Here is an 18,088-nt window from a genome sequence, read left to right on the forward strand (position 1 = left end):
CAATTTTCTAATGATGTGTGTGTGTATACGGCAATAAACTACAGCATCATGAGTGATAGGGAAGGAGTGCCATTGTCAGATTAATTAATTACAAATTACAGATAAGGACGATTACTAAAGGCGCTATCTTGAATTAATAGTTTAGTTCATAAATGTATTCAGTATGTATTTATTTGAACGCAATGGTGAAATATTCACAGGACGACGAAATGCTTTACGTCCAAATTCACCACCTCTTTTTCAGAAGACACCCAAAAAAGCATATTTGTGCAACCATTATCATTGCATTTTCAAAGAGTGCAAGTCATTTTTAACGGGATTGGTCAAAAATTGAAGAAAAAACACCCACGTGTTGATTGGCCAATATTATAGATGTTGAAAAAAATATTAAACTTCCCACAATGTGATATAGAAGGTGCACCGACAATTTACAGTATTTGTAAATACATAATTTTCTGACAAATTAAGTGAAATTGAATACTTTTTTGCATCACCTCTGATGATCTTACATGGCACACTAATATTTCACATTCATCCTTAGTCGTATGGTCATAACAACAAAATCACAAGGGATCTGACCATTTTGAATTACTACTGTAGGAAAAAAATAAAACAAGCCAAATCAATCACAAATAATCACAGACACGCATTAATAGTTGGATTTTTCAATTTTGTTAATGGGAATGGCCTTAGGGAACGGCTTGTTTCCCGGTGTGAGCAAGGCCAGCAAGAGTTCATTGTGTTCAGATATCACAGTAAGAGTTTGACCCCCAATAATGCCTGCAAGGATGTTCTCCGTTCAGTTAAGCTTCACAAAGAAACAAAGTATTTTACCTCACTAAGGCTGCTTTTGACCTGGGACAAGCTTAATTAGATCCAAGGCCAAAATGAGAAAAAGACTGAATGAGCAATTACACAATAGGAAAATGGATTGAGTCAAGCACCCAATTAAAGGCATAACACACCTCGTTGAAATGATCAGGCTTGTTTTCAAGCTTCTTCAGAGTTTGCTGATGAGCTGACACAACCAACAAAATGGTTAAAAAAAAATCGGAAAGATTAGGAGAACCGTATTTTTTTTAGCACTCTTACATAGTATATTGTAATGTTTCATTTGTATTTGTTGCTGTTGAGAAGTGGTGGCGTGTAATATTCTGTTACTTTGAGTGGTCGTATTTCCGAGATTGTGAAGGCGTCACTCTGTTTGCGATTGAGCTCGCTGTTTGTGTTTTGGCGTCAGTACGGCCATACCGTAGCTGTGTTTCATTGTAAATAAACAACGTCTCCCCTCATTCTCGTTACAATGTACTGTTTTCAAAACATTGTTTCGTATAGTCAGGCAGCAAGCCTCAATGTAAATTGTATAGTTACCCCTGCTGCAGAGTCTCATTAGACACCAAATAGTTGTAAGTGGTGCTAAATACATTTCAAGTTGACAAACACAGAACAACCACAAATTAATTATAATTTATGCACGTTTTTCCTTGATTAGTGGCATGGAAGGATGCAATCATTTTCTTATTCAATATAACAGCATTGCAATGCATTTGAGAGTCAATTATTTCTCTACCAATTATTTATGATTATACTATGACATTTGTTTTTGTTGTAAGATGAAAGAGCTGACTTTAAAAAACAAGACCCGACCATTTATGAAAAATTAACACAGCAAGAGACATTGCCAATATTCACAGTTTAATTACTGTTATGAATATTGAATACTACTCGACCTTCTGTCTGAAAAGGGAGCTCTCTTTGTGCATAAAATCACATTGGGTTCACTGACTTGGATTTGATCCAAAACTTGTCTTTCAGCCCAAGTATGTAATGAAACAAATTTTAAAACTGATCATGTTCCACTGTGAAACCCTGGTGTGATGTTTGACAATTGAAACTTCTGTTTCCACAAACTAGTTATATGTGTTGCTTGTAGATTATAGTTGCCCCCCAAACACACACACGCATGCACACGTGCACACAGTCTGCAAAGGAAGGCTTGTTGGTAAAATTGAGGAGATGTTTGAAATATTCACCTGACCGATTTGACTTTCATACTAAAGTTAGCACACTCATTACAGCACACGTATACTAACAAATAGCCGACTGTTTCTACCACTTTCTCTTTCAAGCCTTCAACACAATTTCCACCATCCCTCCATGGATTCCCTGCACCACTCATCAGCACCATCATTTCTTCATGGATTATAGTTTTCAAGACGTGCAATGCCGTTCTATCCATGTTTCTACGAATGAGAGTCCTTGTCCTGTCTGCATTCCAAATTGTTTTGTGACTCCGGCCTTGTTTGCACATGCTAGGATGAGGCATAGGCAGCCCTGACATGGCAACCTCGGATCATCCGTATCATTTCATGTTTACATTTAGCGCATCTCTGCTTTCTTTGTGTTGGTTTCCTCACTGTAACAATAGACCTAAAGAGTAACAGGCCTCTGACAAAATAGTTTTCATTTGCTCAGGCAGCTCTCTGAAGGTAACTGCCACAAGGTGAAATGTATGGAGTGTGTGTAGATTTCTGGGGATCACTTTGGAGTGTGTAAACAGCATGTGGAAACTGACACATGCACACATTTTCTTGGCTCGAGTAGATACTGAAGGGCGAGGTATCCTAATTGGCTGGTGTGATCATGTCCTCAGAGGAAAATGATCGAAAATGACAAGAGTGACATCTGCTCAGCCTTGCCCATATTAAAATCCCCATGATTATATTATCTTTGGTGTCCCATCCTCTAAACATAACAATAGTTGCTATATGCAGCTACATTTCTCAGGATCTTCTCTCGAAGGGAGGAGTAGGCATCAAAAGAATACAACAAGTATGTATCTTCCATGCAGCTAGTTTCTGTCATCTGCTCTTGTACGCACTGTCGCTCTATTGAAATCAAAAGACAAATAAATTGCCTAAATGTATGTGAGACCATCCTTCCATCTTCTGCCTTTATTGCTTCTCATCATCAATGTCATGAGGGAGCGACAACCGCCTATCCCATATGCACATGCAGTCAACCATTCACACTCGCATTCACTATTACACTATTATTATATTGCAGGGTTTTTTTTTAATGTGGGAGTAAGCCACAGTCTTCAGAGAAAACCTATGCTTTGTATCTATCGCGTATCCTCAATAATTCCCCTTGATTCTGCATTTTGCCTCAAACCGGAAAGAAAAGATATTCAGAGACAGACTTTTACAATAACAAGAATAACAAAACAACATGGGAATTAACATTTGAATGTTTGCACCTCTTGCATAAGAGAAGAATTACACCAAAAATATTAATCGGATTTCCAGAAGAGAACTTTGTTATTATTGCAGATTGAAACTTTCTTTGGTTCTCTTGCTTCTCAGTGAGGCATGTAGTGTCCATTTTGAACAGTCACTTAAGTTACTGTACAGTAGTGGATTTAATCTCTTTTTATTACTTTTATTGTGGCATAATTGAATTACAAGAGAGAATGAACATTGAGGGAAAAGAACCAGACTACCACATGCATACACTGATGTCTGTTTCCTTTTATAGATGCCTCGATTTAAACATGAAGTCATTGTATTGGTCTATTCTGGAGACAGTTCCCAGAAACCAAAATCACATTTTCTCTGTGGCTATTCCCTATCATACACATGCCTGACTTCCTGATGTTGTCTCCACACACTCTACAATTTCTTTCTTTTCCTCTTGACTTCCTCCCTGAAGATACAATCTGCCAGCAGCAGTAGTAGAATTGACACCCGAGGACATTGTTTTCCACAGGCTATTGTGACCTCATCCATCCCACTGGCTCATTGAGTCAGCCGACTTGACAACGGCTTTGAGCTTTTTAACAAGACGATATTACAGGTTGTAATTTAGACACAGTTGACTACAGTGAGTCAAGTTAAGGAGAAATTTAACCTCACGAGTCCTTCATGTTCAGTGTAAACATGGCTACCGCCTACAGTTCATTGCCAGTTAGATAATGGTGCCACCGCAGGTTTATCGTTGTCGAACTTTGTTCAAATGTCTACCGGGCGTGACATGTCTATCCAAGATGAAGCGCTTTAAGTGATTTAAAATGTGAAGTGACAGGCTTTATCCTAGCTGCAGACCAAATACCGAAATAGTGTCGCATCCGACATGTCTCGCATGTTTTTGTTAGCAAGTGAACTGCAATCGAGGGCTTGCCTCGGTTGGAAGGTGCTCCTCCTTTTTTGAACAGCAGTAGTCAATCTGATAGATTGTGTTATTACTTTGCAGCTAAATGCTTGATTGACCATTCAGCAGCTGTAAACAAGGCAACATGCTTACCAGCTGGACGGCATGGCTCGGTGGTAAAATCTTCATCTCCCAACCCGAAGTTTCTACGTTCAATCGTCAACCCTAGTGATCATGTCGAAGAGTCCTCGAGCGACCTTAATTTGACCCCAGTGGACCTGGCACTGCCTTGCAGTAAAGGAGCATCCCACTTGTGTATGAATGTGTACAAAGGTGGATGAATGTGAGTGTGCTTTGAGGACCACTTTTTGTGGATAAAGCGCCATATGGGAAGTTCTCTGGAAGAATGGTCAAAAGGTCAGACAGGAGTGCCACAAAACAAACTAGGTCAAAATAAGATAAATCAAGCCATCTTGCTGTATGATTTAAGATCGAATGTGCCAGCTCCGACCCCACCTTAATATATATAGGATCACAGTGGGAACAAAACTACTGAGCCAGACTAGATGCATTTGTTGAGGCCTAGTTTACCTTACGCTTAGTTAAGTGTGTAATCTGTTTAAGTGCACAAGTCTGTTTTGTCAATATTTCTGTTCCAATGTGACTCTGTACATTAGCAATATGTCAGTGTATAACCAAGACTCATGTGTGGACCTCGTGTAGCTCCAAACAGCTAAGATGCGATTTGTCATGTTTGTGTAAAAATGGTAATGACTTGCTGTTGTTGTTCCTTCAGGTTAAAGAAAGAATACAAGGTATGCATGGTGAGGCAACGATGCAGACAGAAGAGGAGGGCACAGAGCTGTTCCTTCAAAACAGTAGGTAGGCACTTTTCATTTACAGAGGAACTAAATGTGAAGCTTGAAGTGTCTCAAAGCACTGTTGCTTTTAGGCGTCCTTTGGTTAATTGAGTTATTGAATAAGTAGCAAAATCAACAGATGCTTTAACAAATAGCTCAGTTCAGCTTTGAGTAATAATGATTATCACTGAGATTATCTTATATGAGAAGAAGAACATTTATGTATTGTTTTTTTACTTTCATTATTAAGTGAATAATTGAAAATGCAATCTTTACAAACATTGAGGAATTATTTGGGGGGTTAGGTATTGGCTAGCAATTTTAAGTCACTCAGAATTGTTAAAAAAAAACGGAAATGTCCAACTGCCACCTAATTACATAAGTAAATAAATTAGTCTTCATGTATTCGTTATCAATATTTGATTTAAAACACCCTACTTTAAATGTATCGCTTCCTTTAGGAGTATTACACAATGTAATCAATATTGGATCAGTATCCTCTTGAATTTTTCTCAGGATTGGATTTGAAAGGAAACTGGTTCTTTCAAACATCACTAGCTTGTAGATATCAATAAATACAGCAGAATAAGCTGTTTTTTCATTTATCTGCAAGCTATGAATTCATTTAAGACGAATAAACACACGTTGCAACTGGATACAATTTAATGGCAAGAATAATTTCCAAAAAAGAGAATACACTTTCAGAACCTTTTTGTTTTATGTTCATTCGTATATTTTAGAGTACCGCAGGATCTCAAATTTATACTGTAAATCAATCTAGAGTCTATTGCGCCATGGCACCAGGCTCACTACTGTTGTAACTTATACAATTCTACCTATACAACTCCCCCTTGAGAGTTTGAAAAACCAAAATCTGCTTTTCTCAAATGCGTTCATTCTTGATATTGCTGATAAGAGATCAGAACAGTTTTAGTAGCAAAAAGAGGAAGAGAACAACTGAGAGAGGGGCTGGAGAGGGCTCTTTCATCTAAAATAGAAAACCATGAGGAGGGAGAAAGAAAAGAGCTGGGATTTCACTGCAAGGAGGTTCAGAGTCGGATTCTGTCACAGATGCTCCCTGGGGAAGTTTGACATGCAACTGAAAGAACACTTTTAGCATTTATGTATGTGTGTGGATCTACACTCACAATATTTTCAAGATGTGCAAAGTAAGTTTGAAGCATTAAATGCATCCAATGATACAGTAGTAGTGAACTTCAGATTCAAAATATTTATTTGATTCAGGTCCTGTCAGAATTCAGTTCATTTTGCAGTCATTCAACACTAACAGAATTCCCAAAGAATACATTCAGAATGCTTATGTGCTAATCATAAAATGAGGCTCATGTTACTTGTAATACTTCCAGAACTTATGGAATGCTCACTAAACTTAAACTCATCTCCAAAGTCAACAGTCAGACCATTTCTTTGTACTGCAGAGTGACAAAAATAATTTTGACATTAAAAAAAAAAAAAAAAATGAAGATAGCACAACCTACAGTGTTTACTTGTATAACGTTTCATAGAGGAAACCACATCCAGGTTTCATCACCAAATTGAAAAGGAAATTTGACCCAAAATACAGACGCTTACAAATATGAATCCTTTGTTTTACAGTGAAACTCAGTAGAGAAGTAATGTGATGGCTTGGGACTACATTTCTTCCTCTGGGATGGACTCGTTAATCTTCAGTAATGCAACAGATAATGTCAGCTACAAAATTAATTAGTCTGACACTGTAATGAATGGTGCGACAAATCTTATTGGGAGATCCTTCATCACACAGAAAGATAATGACCCAAAAAAAATTGACAAAAAAAGAGTTTATCAGCGGAAATAAATTGAAGATTTTAGACTGACCAATTACATCTCCACACTTAGGCCATGTGAATTGTAAAACATGTACTGTACTTTAACAACTACGGAGGAGATCGCAGGGACAAACCCTAGCAAACAAATCAACTAAAATTTGTATGTTCTGTTTCAAAACACTTTTAATTGGTGTATGACATTCAGATCCCTGGACAAGTTAGTCTTGTTCTCATGTCTCATATTCATCTTTTGATATCAAACCCATATATAATCAGGCGGCAAAAATAAAGAGACTGTTCCAATACTTTTGGGGGAGTGTCGTAAAGCCTCTGAAAATTATCAGTGTTTCTGTTTGTCTACAATCATATCAATCACAACAATTGCATCAATTGTTTTCTTTAAAAAAAAGAAAAGAAAAATGTATTGTAAGACGCACAATGGGCCAGAAATGTACTGCAGGCCTTATATGGTCACCTGTGCTCGACAATCTTTCCACTCTACAGAAACAGAAATTGTTCCAACACAATCCTTGCAAGATTGCCCTAACAGTCAATCAATGTTTCTGCAATTAGAGAGGATCTCATTATAAACCATTATTCTGAGCTCTCGTCAAGCCATTCATTCATCAATATAAAATTAAACAGGCGCCACTTAGCATAGATTTGTATCATGAGTTCATTTACACGGGAATCAATTCATTTGCATCCACGCCGCAATCAGCTCTCAAGGTTGCATGTGGGAGTCTCTGAAAAGTATTTGAGAGAGTATTAAAAGCCTCGCAGGAACACACAAACAGTAAACTTCCACTGACTTTCTGCTGAGAATCAATCAATCAATCAATCGCAAAGTAAATGAAATAAACAGTGCAAATCGAACACTATGGGCTCTACATTAGTAGAGCGCAGCGGCACCCGTGTGTAACAACTGCCGAATCCTGATTTCCGTGCTGACACAAGCGTTGATGCACTTTTTGGGGAACCGAGTTCATCACTCTATGCCATGCTGGGCATTTCAGCCTTTCCTTTGACAAGCCCCCCCCCCCCCCCCCCCCCCCCCCCCCCCCCCCCCCCGTACCTGACATTTTGGTTTGCTGAAAGCGGACTAACCTTTACGAAAGCTGTAACCATGTCTAAATTTTAGCTCACGTAGTATAACACGATTTTGGTGGATTTTATCAGAGCACACACTGACAGATTCGGAGCTCTGCCAACATGTGGTGGATGCTATCGTATTTCATTTATAAATATGATAACTGTCAAACTCGGGAGGCAGCCGGGAGGATGTGGTTAGTGATGGAAAAATCATCTGGCCTCACTGGTGGAGTGAGTGGTCATCTCCTAATCCAGAGTTTGCAGGTTCAATCTCTGGCTAGTGTGACCATGTTGACGTTTTCTCGAGCAAGATACAGAAACCAGTTGCTCCTGATGCTGCGTCATCAGTAGGTGAATATGAATTCAACGTGAAGCACTTTGAGGTCCTAAGGTGCAAGTGAAAAACTATTTACCAAGACCACTAATTGTATCTTGAAGAACAAACAATGGTGTGATGAATTAGTTTACGTTATGCCGTTCTTGTTACATCACAACAGACTGATTTGGTAAAAGAAAAGCAACATCAGTTCCTTTCTCCCAGTGTGAAGAACAAGAAGATCGAAGCCCTGATTAGAACGTGAATGCGCTAAACATTAGATGCTACCCATGAAAGATGTATCTCGGTAGTTGGATACTAAAAGTTGAATTTCTGGAGTGCCTGCAAGACCATGAAGTGTGAAATTACACAATCAAGTAAATCATCTGTTTCCACGGAGGGTATTTGTTGTAATGCCTCACACCAGTTTGCAAGAAGCTTGGTGATAAAATGCTTCCTCCACAATTTATGATGCGATTCAATTTCTTCCATTGTGGGGGTGAATATGGTTTCATTAGCCAGTTTTCTGGCAATCAGAGATTAGCATGAAATAATAGAATAGAATAGAATAGAACAGTTTTTTCCTGGATACCCCTGAATGTTTTTGTCACAACATAACCCCTATGAGTGGGGATAATTCTCCAAAAAGTAGAAGGTAACAACTGAGTATTAAAGCATAGGCTACTTTCTAACTCAAATTAAATATAAAAATAAATAATTCTGCCTTGAAAAGAAACAAGTAACCTAAATAAAAACATAACAAAAACAACGAATGCTTCAATTGACCACAAATACGGGATTTACCTCAAAAAGATGTGCGCCTTTCAATACCTCCACCTCAACCCGTCATTTGAACTTGAAATATCAGGGACAAAACACTTCACCAGAATAATAATCAGACCTAATTTTGAAGTTCTACTCTTTTTTTTTTTTTGTCAGTCATCTTAGCTTCAATGACATAGTTGTTCTGACAGATACGGCTGTTGTGATTTTGGCTCCGGTGAGCAACAGGTTATTGTCTCCAACGCTGACACCTTGTAAGGCACATACCATTTTATTGTATTAACTTGTCATATTGAAAATATATTTTTTATATGAATATCTACATAACCCTAACAATGTGTTTGCATACTTCTGGTTGAAAAAAACATTGAAATAGAACAGAACACTTTGACTTATAGTGCATTTGTCGCTGGAGAAAGGCTGTTTGTGTTTGACGATGTGTCACAAAAATGCTTTTATTGTTTTGTCACTTGTTTTCAAAAACCCGAGGCTCTGCTAACACAACTAAAAGCAAGCAGCCTGCCGAGCAATCAGAAGAGAAGACGGCCAGATGGTTATTGGTTGTCAGTCCAACAAAAGGGCTTGCCATTGGCTCAGTAATATATGAGCTGGGCTGGCTCACTGCATAAAATGGATAAATTACAACATGACAAGAAATGATACTAAAAGTGAAAGACTGCTGTAGAAATACATATGTCTGCAATTATTGATCCATATGGTATAGTGACAAAAGCATGCCACTGACATGCTAATAGGACATAAGGGAACTGTTTTGTCCTGCTGTGATAAAAAAAGGTACTTTCTATAAGAAATATTACATTATATACAGTATAAATTTCAATATTTAAAAAAACTACCGTATTTCCCGGACTATAAGGCCCACCGGACTATAAGGTGCACCTTCAATGAATGGCCCATTTTAAAACGTTGTCCATATATAAAGCGTACCGGACTAAAGGCACACCATTAATGCAATCAGACAACACATTTGGCCCGCGGGCCGGAATTTGGTCCATATATAAGGCGCACTCGACTATAAGGCTGTTTTTAGTTTAGCTTTATAGTCCGGAAAATACGGTACTTCTTAATGTTCTCATTCTGAATAAAGAACGAATCAATAGTGCTTGGGCCTTATGAAACAATTTAATCAATATGGTGCTTATTGCTGTCATTGTGAATCCAGATGCTTCCAGGCGTGCCAGCAGCTGGCTGAGCCCCAGGTTGCCTGTCCGTCAGAGTGACCACAATTCACTGCCTGTAAAACAGCGCTGATGGCAAGAACACTTGCAAACATCCATCATGCAGGTGCATAGACTACACTTATCAGTGACGGGCTTTCCACACACGTTGAGTCATCATTTAGTGGAGGCTATCGATCACATTTCTGTGATTTACGCAAGGATTGGATCAGTGCTGATGAGTCACTTCACATAAAGGGCACTGGTGTGCTAGCTAGTTATTGTTCTGTTTAGTGAGACCCCCAGGCGAGCTGATCACAGTTCTTCTGGAGTACTTTCAAATTTATCAGGAAAACAAGAGGCACAAATACATTACACGTTGACAGTTCCATTAAATCCCTAACCCTGATATAAGTCACTTTGCTCCACATTCTCAGGGCCAATGACCTTAATCACCTTTTTATCAACCACCTTCCTTTTTTCCAAAGGATTGCCCATGCACTGTTTCCATGTGCATCTCTGATCAATTGGAACCTGAGGATAAAACATTAGGGTTCTTGTTCTTAGGAGTGAGTTATAAAGGTCAAGTGGAACAATGAGGCTAGGATAATATACAGTATGTCAGCAATTTGTCATTTATTTTCACGTATCCAGACTGTTTTCTGTATTCATGGACCGTTTTAGTGGCCTTGGTAATGATGGAATATATTTGCAACACACATTGCAGTTGGCATTGTTGGGACTAAATAAATTCAGTTTTGCTTTGTGTCATTTAGCTCCAGCTACTCATGTCATGGTCAGATCTGCCTTGTCTCATCAGTCTAATTCGCTCTTTGCGCTGGCTCTGACCATTGTCAAATGTCACATTTTCTTTTGCTTGTGCTGCATGTTCCACTTAGTTGGATCACATTTGTTTTGGTCAAGCCCTAGTACCTTTCTTTGCCTTTGTCGCTAACACATTTTTGTCTTTTTAACCGATACCCCACACTTGATTTGCCCTTTATGATTTCATGTACTCTGGTCTACCTGTCTTTCTCTGCCTGTCAGAGCGTACCAAGACCCAGCGGGGAGCACCCGGTGTCGGCCTGCGGGCCGTCACTCTGCATGCTATCACCATCAACCTGCTCAGTTCAACCTTCAGCTCCTCTTGGCTTCCCAGTGTCTCTTGTGCTAATTTTTCTGTTCATCTCCTCCTCCACACTTCTTTTGTCGATGAAGTCTTCTGACTTGCAGGTTATTGCAAAATCCTGATTCAGTTACATATTTTGATTTCTCCTGTTCTCCCCTGTGTGGTTTATCTTGTCATTGTCCATGGATAGTGGTGAGACTGGCTTTTTCTTGTCGTTCTCATCGACATCCATAACAAACCCAGTTGATCAAATTTGATTTTCAATTTGATGTAAGATGTCATGCTTTTTCAGATAAGCCCGAGATGCCAATCAATTCAAACATCATTCACTGGTGTCGCACAAATGTCGAACTTCTGCATTCCTTGCCTTTCCGTGCATGTTCCTCTGCCTTTTTGCTTGAACTCCAAGCAAATACACAAATGTAAGACCATGCAATTCCCCAGTAAAATGTAAGTCTCAAAACAAAACTGATGACTCGAAAGAAAAACGTCTGTCAGAAATGGGGAAATGGAATCTTCCATGTATTGTACCGAGAAGAGTCAGGAGTATTGCTTGCTGCATTTCTTTGGTGCTTAGCGAAGGCAAAATGAGCTATAGGATGAAAGGCTGGCAGCCTGCCCCACTGGAAGGGCTCCATCCTTTAGTGCCCTGATTGATCACGTTACAGTTAATTAAATTTTGGCAAATTGCTCCCTTTCTAGGTTAGGCCGTTAAAGTTTATACCAAAGCCACATATATCACTTTCTATATTTCTTTTATCAGTACCGCTTGTCACTTTTCTTCAGTGCAGAGCAGATGATGATAAACACTCTAACCCTTTATTCCCCTCACTAGTTCGTTTTTACCTCTTTATCCTTCTTTTGGCTTAGCGTCTTATGCTCCCTCTTGGCTTTTCATATCAATGAAGTATGACAGCTTCAATGAAGGCGAGCACAGCACTGAGTGTTTACCATATTTCTTACTCTGCCTGACTGCGCGGAAACGTCAGTATCTCAAAAGGAATCAGGCAAGGGGGAAATGGCAGGGAAGAGCTAGGGGCATAAAAATGACACTGGTGGACAAGAGCAGAAGTTGAACACGATTGTTCATCTGTCAGATAAGCTTCTATGCTGATAAACTGGCGTAATGCTGATGGGCAGGGTTACACTGCAAGTTTAACATGTATGTGTTAGTCATCACTGCCAATAATGTATGAGCAGCGCATTGTTTTGGATTGGAAATCGTACTTGGGTTGTGGATGAAGGTGAAAAACATTTATGAGCTGAGAGAGTTGGTTATCAACTCTTGTGATTTGTGACTCACATCATGCCAGACCTGAGGGTAAGTGGAGAGCAGAATAACAAGCCTCTGGATGGATTTACATAGACAATTAAAGCCTTGTTTCTTACAATAGTGGGAGAGCAGAACATCACTGTGGCTCTTTATTTCATATAATGATTTCATTCCGTTTTTTATTTGTGGTCAATCAGATTTTTATTACTTATTAGCGTTGTTTAGGAGTTGCTGCATTTTGTTATCGCTCAGCAGATGCTTTATTATGTACATGTCATTTGGTTATTTTTTGTGTACTGAAATAAAGTGTAGTTACACATCACTGCAGTAGGTGGCAGTGGTGTTTTTTCCCTTCAGCTTGATGTCAACAAAGTTATTTTTTTTAGTTTATTGTTTTTAGTAAGTTGACCTCTTGTACATTTTAAGACGTGTCTTGGGTTGCTTTACAAGCCTGCCAATTTTCGTGGCAAATGTACCGCAATAGCACCGCGTTAAGTCTCTCGCGGGCATGTTTTGGGTGAGTTATCATAGATGGCGACTTTAAAATATTTTTGGCACTCTAGATGTGCATGCAAAGTTTGATGAGTACCTGTGCATGTTTCGGCCTTCAAATGTGGTTCGAAAAATGAGCCGTTGTTGCTCATGGCCCTCATCAAACATCTCTCTGAAAGTATATTCTGAATTACTTTTTTGCAGCTGTATGATTGTGTCTTATCAATTTCATTGATGTGTTCTGTGCATGAAAGGCATTAAGAGACCATCAAACATGTACATTGTAATTGATGAAAAAGATAACAAATTTCATAGGTTCCTTGAAATACTACACTTGCCCACATCTATGGGTTATTTTTCTACTTTATATGTATATTAATGAATGCTACTCCTGCATGTATTCAGAACTCAACAAATTTGATAGGGTCCTTGAAATAGTACACTTGCCCACATCTATGAGTTCTTTCTTCTACTTTATACGTGCATTAATGAATGCCCCTCCTGCATATATTCAGACCTCTTTCAGTAAGTCTCAAGTGGGTCTGTCTGTGTTGTCACAGAACTCGGTGAGCTACTTTATTTCGGGCCCTTTGAACTCACTATTTCTCTACATCACTGAGGACGTGATCCCGCTGCGATAACATCAGTGGTAGGTGTACATAGTTTCCTCAAGAGAAATAATGCCTTCACACTGTCGTGTGTCTTTATACTCTTTGCCACAGAGAGTATAAAGGAGTCATGCTATACATATAGTAGTATTGTGTGCACGTGTGTGTGAGTATATATCAATGTGTGTCTTTGACCACAGCCGGTTGCACATTAAATGAAATGTACATAGATACACAAATCTAAATGTATGAATGTAGACATAAATAAATAAATAAATCATATATAATTAAATTTAATGTACTATCTATACATCTAAACATACTATCTATGTTGATGTGTGTGTTTTTGTGATAATTAAAGGGGCTAAAATTGCATATGTGCAATAGCATTTTACCTATACTCAAACTCTGAATCAAATCAGTATAGACAGACTTGTTGTATCACTTGAAGTGAAAGCCTTTACACCCACTCGTCTAAACGACACTATTTGTACTAACTCATGTGAGGCAGCAGAACCAAATGTCAGAATGAGATTTGCTTTATAGTTTAGTTTATTGTTTAGCACATATTATTATCAATAACTGTGCAAGGAGGGAGACGAAGCCTAGGGCTTGTTTGTACAGCCAATAAACTAAATATAGACAAGATAATGACTGCATGCCAGGAAGCACAGCATAGAGTAGTATCAGTACCCCTGAGGAGAACTTCTTTTTACTGCCTGGTCTTGCTCTCTGCTTCACCTTTGATGTGGCAAGCTCCAGCATAGCAATGAGATACTTTATATTTGCATCACTTAAACAGAGGAAGCTTTAGATTAATTGTATTTAACGGTCTTGCTGTAGTATAAAACAGGTTTATCCCTTCAAGAATGTACATAAATGAACATTTAATATCCACTATAGAAAATGCCATGCAGGGACATTTGAAGAAGTGGTTTAATACATGGAGATTTCTGAACAGTAAGAGGGGTCAGAAGTGAATGCTTGCAAGTGTGAAAAAACGGAAATGAAGAATTAAATACTAAAAGCCTTCATTGGCAAGTATGTATAGCCTGCAGCCAGGGTTCTCACCTGTCGGACCCCACTTCTGATTCTCACTCTTCATCACATGGAGCCAGAAACATACACATGCCTTTGGCAAAGCAGCGGCTAGATAATGAGACCTTATTGTAAAAGGCTGAAAGATATTTCACAATAATTCAATGGTTATCCTTCTTGCATTGCTAAAAAAAAACAGGGATAAGTTCCAAGAATAACCACTAATGCACACGGGTCTACCAAACATCCACTTTTTGCACGGGATAGGAACAGAGTCATGCTGCGAAAAGCACATTTCTGTAAATAACCGATGCTCCCCTGGAAGGCATGTAATATTTATCCGAATGGAGAGTTTATACCATAAATATATCACAACTTATGACCCTCAAAACACTTTCATAGTTAAAACATTTTCAAAAATGGTTGTACCATTCAAAATATAATAAATGGCTTACAGCTAAAAGACTAACATAGGGTACAAATTACTGTCCATGTATGTACACATCAACAGTTCTGTTGATGAGGTTGCTGGTGATGGCAATTATCATAATGACTATAATGATGATAAATGACTGTGGCGGTGCAGGCTGGTGTAAGACAATGAACATTTGAATGCACAGTAGAACGCAGGAATCACTATACATTATTGCTGACTTTGAGCGAGATATCAGTTCAGTGCTACAAGAGCTTTGATACTTAGTGTTGCCAGACCACTGGATCAAAAAATGATTGTTTTTGTGGCTTGGTTCGGTTAGTTCGGCTGAGCTAATGTTACAAATCCTGTTGTTTTGCTGCTGTTTACTCAGTACGCCAACAAGGACATGGGTGCCTTTGTCTTATCTAGCCGCTCCTGGTTATCCTAGTGTTGGATGTCAATCGCAAAACATTTTGGCTTAGTGGAGGTTTGGTTGCTATCATTGGCTGTGCAGACATAAACATTAAATGTTGCAATTAAAGACCTTATATTAAAAGTCTTACATAATGTTGACAGGATTTTGTAAGGAAAACAAAATAATTTTAAAAGAAAAAGACTTTTGAAACATGATTAAGTGAATAGCTTAATTTGCGATTACTGAGCTGAGACTATGCGACAGTTCACTGTAGAAACACTGAATGTTGATAAAAAGCTTTATTCTTTTGCAGTTCTGGCACCAACAAACACTTCTCAATCATGCGTGTCAATCGTGCATGTGCAGATCTCCGCTTGCTTCTCCCGAGTTGCTCCTCAATTTTATGCTCCGATGGATGACAATAATTTAACCTTCCTGATATGCAGTTGTATTTAATTGGACTGTCACAAGTTCCTGGACGGGGGCTATGGGAGCAGATTGGATTCAGGTGACCGATCTTGTACAGTCATGTTTCGAGTGCCTTACAACGAGATTTTGCAACATGACACCGACAAGCCTGTCTACATCAACAACATTCAAATAGAAGGCAACTCTATTTCAAGTCATTTTAATTGTATATCTTTATATTTATTTGTAATACTACATTATAACTCACAATTAAATGTCTATTTTTTAGAGCTCCACTCTTGACTGCGGGATTGGAACTGTTTACCCTTAAACTAACACTTCTAGCAAAGAAAAGAATAAATAAGCCATTCCCCAAAATCTATTGTCTTTAATAAAACAGCTCACTTTTTACTTTCTTCATTCTTCTTATATCATTCTCTTATCAGAACAGCCATGCATCCAGTCTTTGTAATTATTTTGTGCACACTTATTATTTCAAAAATACTTCACTACTAGTTTTGCTACTAATACAAATAATGATAAATCTTAATTCAATTATTATATCTACTTTGTGGCTTTAAGACGTGCCCTTGGAGCACGCAAAAGCTTCACTCAGCTGATAAGCACCCACAATTTCACCAAACGAGTAATAGAAGAAAAATAGCCGTTTTCTATATCCGTTTCTATTTTTTAATAAAGCAGTGCCTTTCTTTAGAATCTCCCCTTTCTCTGTGGAATGAACAGATAATGGCCCTAACCCTGACATTATCAATAAATGTCAGCAAAATAAATATTGCCTTCCTCTGTTGATTTTGTTAGCCATCAAAAGACAAAAAAATTGAAAGCCCTGAAAAATCCCATTACAAAGTCTATGTGCTTCATTTGTGTGGCTCATTGAGAAAGTTGATTGCATTTTAGTAGTTCATTAATAACGGAGTATGTGAACAATGGCAAAGAGAACAATTTGTCATCTTGAACTCAAACTACTGCGGTCATTTGCATCCCAAAAGCAAAACACTCATTAAGATTTGTATGATTTGAACACTAATGTTGGTGTAGTTCATCGTAAATGCATTAGTGCTCCCACTGGTGCAACTAATAGTTGTGCTCGCACCAGCGCGTGATTTGGTCACCTTTGCGTGTTTTCGGGATGTGGGAGGAAACTAGAGTGGGTTTTCTTCGAGCACTTCGGTTTCCTTCCACATCAGGTCGTGGGCATGCTGGAGACTATTGGCCCATCGGGCAGTAGGCGGGGGACACCCTGAACAGGTTGCCAGCCAATCGCAGGGCACACAGAGGTGAACAACCATCCTCATTCGCACTCACACCTATGGGCAATTTGGAGTGCTCAATCGGCCTACTAAGCATGTTTTGGGGACGTGGGAGGAAACCGGAGTGCCCGGAAAACGGGGAGAACATGCAAACTTCACACGGGGAGGCCCGTAAGTGGAATGTAACCCTTATATAGTACTTGCATGTTTATAGATTGGGGGATATACAAACGTCTTCTGTCAGGACCTAAGTCGTTGTTGGTCACCCAGCTGACCTCCCATACTGTTTTAGCATTTACTTCCTTTCAATCTGAAGGGTCATTTTTATAGCAAGTCCTCTCAGACTATTGGCAACTGACTACTAGACCACTAAGACCCACACAGAGACACACACAGCCAAACTGTGGCCGTTCTTTTACTTTCTGGACCTTCTCTGCACACACACACTAATCATGCCCAGCTTGAAAGACTTGAACAGGTTCCAAACATATGCAAGGGGCACATTAGCAGCCTGGCAGGGACTAACACCTTCCCACAAGAGCTGGCACCCCTTTGGACAAGCTGGAAGTGTCACAAAGTGGGTATACTCTAATCCAGTCACAGTCATCTATTCTTTCTTGCAGTTCTCACCACCCACCGGAGGTAATTGGAGACAAAAAAATAACCATGAAATGGGTTCTTAAGGACTTATTGGATTTAATGATTGCCCCAATCAGAGGGGTAAGATAATTTAAATCACAAACTGTGATGCATCCCTGCTAAGCACTCAACCAATGTGTGTAACATCAATTTAAGATTCATATATTGTGGAGATGCCTTTGGAATGGCTGCTTTAAGTTTGGTAACGCTA

At 38.9% G+C, this 18,088-nt stretch overlaps 1 protein-coding gene across 1 annotated transcript in view; it reads right to left on the bottom strand.

Moving 5' to 3' along the window:
* Positions 1-18,088, bottom strand: part of LOC133148558 (calsyntenin-2-like) — a gene marked incomplete at its 3' end in the record, with an annotated part of 97,918 nt that overhangs the window by 19,423 nt on the left and 60,407 nt on the right. The gene's annotated exons all lie outside the window — the stretch shown is intronic.

The sequence above is a fragment of the Syngnathus typhle genome, unplaced genomic scaffold (genome assembly GCF_033458585.1).
Source record: "Syngnathus typhle isolate RoL2023-S1 ecotype Sweden unplaced genomic scaffold, RoL_Styp_1.0 HiC_scaffold_113, whole genome shotgun sequence".
Classification (NCBI taxonomy): Eukaryota; Metazoa; Chordata; class Actinopteri; order Syngnathiformes; family Syngnathidae; genus Syngnathus; species Syngnathus typhle.